Consider the following 3,810-nt stretch of genomic DNA (forward strand, 5'->3'; position numbering starts at 1 on the left):
TTACATAGACACCTCAAGTGTCAACTAAGCCTAAGCGGCCATGACGATAGATCGTCACCCGCCTCTAGTACGAGCCTTTTCGACCAACCATGGAGGGCATCTACTCTTCATAGCCTTGATTGTTGACTTCCTCATAATCATACTCCACTTCTGTATAACCGAAGTCGTTAAAATGACCAGACTCATCATAAGTACCATTCTCTATCGCCTCGGAGTTCTCATAACTCTCTTGCTCTGAAAAACAACATAAGTGCAGCTGAGTACGTATAAAATACGTACTCCGCAAGTCGCCGGGAAAAGTGGATGTATGAGTTTTTAAAGAGGAAAAACTTCATCGGCCACGGCTACCACCACCGAGCCATTATCTCAAAATACTATGTAGGTAAAAATATTTTCCCTTAACCCATTTTGTTGAAAACCAAATTTTATTCATAAAATCTACTGGCGACAGAGCGACGTGGGATCTTATATCCTGTGTTAGAGGAAAACCCACATGACGCACTTCTAATCCCGGAAGCTGGGAGTGATATCACATTTACTCTGATCAGAGGTGTACTGCTTTGCCCATAGCATCACTTGGTACAAGTCGTCCATGCGCTACCCGTGCGCACGACTAGACCAAGGAACCAGAACCTTTAACCAACCCGTACACTACCTCTGCTTTTCCACCTTGCCTTACTAAAGGCCCGCGGGTCGAGACCCCTGACCGGCGGTCCCGCCCTAGGGTGACTGTACCTACCCGGCTACAGCCACCTTCTCACCCATGCAGAGGCAGCTACTTGGCATGGGTAGTCGGTTCAGCTCGTCCCATTCCAGGTCTATGGTCAGTACGATTTGCGCCACTTTTGAAGTAAGCGCCAGTTGGTTGTGTCCTAATGTGATACCCTATGTAGAGGAGCCCGCCATCCAAGCCAACCCTACCCGGGTTGCCTTCACCAACATAAGCTCCCCTACCCACCAAATATTTATTTATAATGTAGCCCTGCCCAGGTCACAACTACTTAATACAGATACTTCACCTGATCTGGTCCAATTGCCAAATTAGTGGATCCACCTGATCCAAATCTCATTTCATTTATGAAAAATATTTATTTTTAATTCTTATGCAAAATTTTAGAAATGACCCATAGCCCGGAAAACATTTATCAAGACATGGTCAAGGAGATGACGACTTGCCGGATAGTGCTTCGATCAACTCGGAACCACCAGACGTGGCTCCTACGGGTCCAAGATCGACTCCTGATAATTATTTCAGGAACATGTTTATATTATTATTATTTATTTTCCTAATTAAAAATCTAACATCCAGCAACACGGCCGTGTTGAGCAAGCCACATGTAATTAACTAAGTGGTGATACGTCCTAGTGTTCCATTGAGAGATAAAATGCATTAAGCCATCCAAAACAGAGTAGCATGCACGTATGTCATCCAGTCCAGAGAGTGGTAAAAGAAATGATAAGTAAAAAGAACAGTAGCCCAGTACTGTACTACTAGTACTTCGCTGGTTAAGGCCCGTGTCTATCCAGAGAGACTACTTAACTTCTTGTTGTCCCACGAACAGAACCAGCCCACTCACCTCTCTCTCTCTCCCCCAAGAACAGAGCACGGCCGCCGTCGCCTCGATCTGCCCCGTCCGGGCATCTCCGGCGACACGGCAGATACCTACAGATTCTCCTCGTCTCCCTCTATCATATCCCCCTATTTATTTGATCCGCCGCCGCCAAAAACGTCGCCACCACTCAATCCTAGCGCCGCCTGATCCAGGTCCGGTGGGCTTGCCACCGGCTGCAGCGGCAACGACGTCTCCATGCCTACATCTTCCTCCAGCAGAGCTGCACGCATGAGGCGTGCAACTACGGCCGTCAGGTGCGAGCGGCTTCACCGGCGCGGCTCCGGCAACATGGCCGCTACCAGCGCCCGGCTCGCCTTTGTCTACTGCTACTAGTGTAAGTGCCAGTCCAAATTCCTCTCTGTGCAGTGTTCTTGCTTCTACTACAAGTGTTTGTGCCGTGACTCCCCTTACTGCCATGCTTCTTGTTAATCTCAAGACCAAGGAATTAATCAAGCTTTACTCTTGTGGTGTGGACGTGGTCTGCAGATCTGCTCCATATTGTTTATCATTATTTTTGGCTGTACTATGCTATCCCTGCACTACTATGATTCTTTTTATTAAGCTCAAAACTAGGAATTAACCAGTGAATCCCCACTGTTAAAGGCTTACTACAAATCTATGGGTGGCAAGTTAATTGCTTGTGATGGTTAGGTGCTGCCACAAATTAAATCTAAGTATTCCTACTGTGTGTGCGCGCACACTCCTCTCTGAACCCCACAAACAACCAAGTGAACAGCAACATTGATAGACTCAAATTATACTAAGGGAAACCGGAAAAAAATGAGTTGAGATATTCTAGCAAGATTTCATTTGTGCAAAAGTTAAATGGGTTATTTTCCGGTACAGGGTATGTGCAAGTGAGACATACCATCTTGAGATTTATTTCTTAACAGAACATTAACCAACCAATGTTTACTGAAAATGATAGTGGTCAAGTAGCATACACAGATTGTCTGGCCCCAAAGCTACACATGCAATCTTAATAATGGGTTAATTTCTAAGATTTAATTCTTAGCATGTCAGATCTAATACAAGGTAGAGATGAACACAAACATAGATTTTCTTTTACAGCTACACATGAATCACAAAACTGCAATGTCTTTGTTTTCCTCCATCTACTTTATGTTTTTTTTCACTAACTATTGTTTCTCTTTTTACAGCAAGGTAACTAGAGTCCAGAAGATTAGGTGTTCATGTTCTAAGCAAAGGTAAAGATGGATCAAGGTGCCAAGCATCAAGCAAACAGAGCTGCAAAAGCAAGGTACTTGAATAGTACCTGATCGCAACTCGGCATTCGACCAAAAGAGTGGATGGGGATGGTGGGAAGAGCTTGGTTCTCTCTCTTGTGTGTGTTGTGTGCAGTAGAGGAAGTGAAAGGTGAAAGGTGCAGGCTGCTATTTATAGTAGTGGAGGATGCTATGTCGGTTTGGTAAAATGGAGCAGGTGGCTGGCATGCATGGTTGCATGCGCATGCAAGGCTCCACTTGTAATCATGTGAGCTGTAAAATGGACAAGTGTGTAGTGCTTGGTTGGACATTAGTTGGCATTTTCTTCATGCCTAAGTATATGGCCTATTAGTTGTTTGTAAAATTTTAATTTTACATTGGGCTCAAGAAACATTGTAAAAAGCTCATCAAAGATTGGTTGTGATCCAAATTAAGATCAATATCCTGGATGTTGTTTGTGGCGATTCTAATATGTATTTAGCAATATGGATGTATCCTACTATCATCAAAAAGACCGTTATATTTGTTTGAGGGTTTTTACATTGCTTCTTCTGTGTGTAAAATGAGACAAAGTTCAACTCTAAATTTGCAAACTATAAGAAGGTTTGGGGAAGAAACATTGTAGAAGGCTACATACTAAATTTTTGGCTGCATATTTTTTTAATAATGGTGTTGTCGTTAGTTGTAATCATTCAACTGATTATGCCTTGTGAGACTGATGTATTCTGACGCCGTCAAAAATATCGTTATCTAATTTTGAGGGTTTTTATAGTATGTGGAACTTGTTTTGCAGAGCCGGACACAATCCTCGTGTTCAAAATCTTCTATGAAGTATTCGGAGGAGGAAACCGCCTTGCAATGCCGAAGACAATCTGCGCGCCGGACTCATGGTCATTGAAGCCTGGTTTAGGGGCTACTGAGGGAGTCCTGGATTAGGGGGTATTCGGACAGCCGGACTATATCCTTTGGCC

General features: G+C 43.9%; 1 long non-coding RNA gene across 1 annotated transcript; it reads left to right on the plus strand.

The window, feature by feature from the left end:
- Positions 1–657: 657 nt before the first annotated feature.
- Positions 658–3,376, plus strand: LOC125535886 (uncharacterized). Its single transcript, XR_007294850.2, has 2 exons — positions 658–1,947; positions 2,774–3,376. It is a non-coding gene; the product is annotated as an uncharacterized LOC125535886 (long non-coding RNA).
- The last annotated feature ends 434 nt before the right edge of the window (positions 3,377–3,810 follow it).

Source organism: Triticum urartu, chromosome 2A (genome assembly GCF_056163025.1).
Source record: "Triticum urartu cultivar PI428250 chromosome 2A, HENAU_Tu73, whole genome shotgun sequence".
Classification (NCBI taxonomy): domain Eukaryota; kingdom Viridiplantae; phylum Streptophyta; class Magnoliopsida; order Poales; family Poaceae; genus Triticum; species Triticum urartu.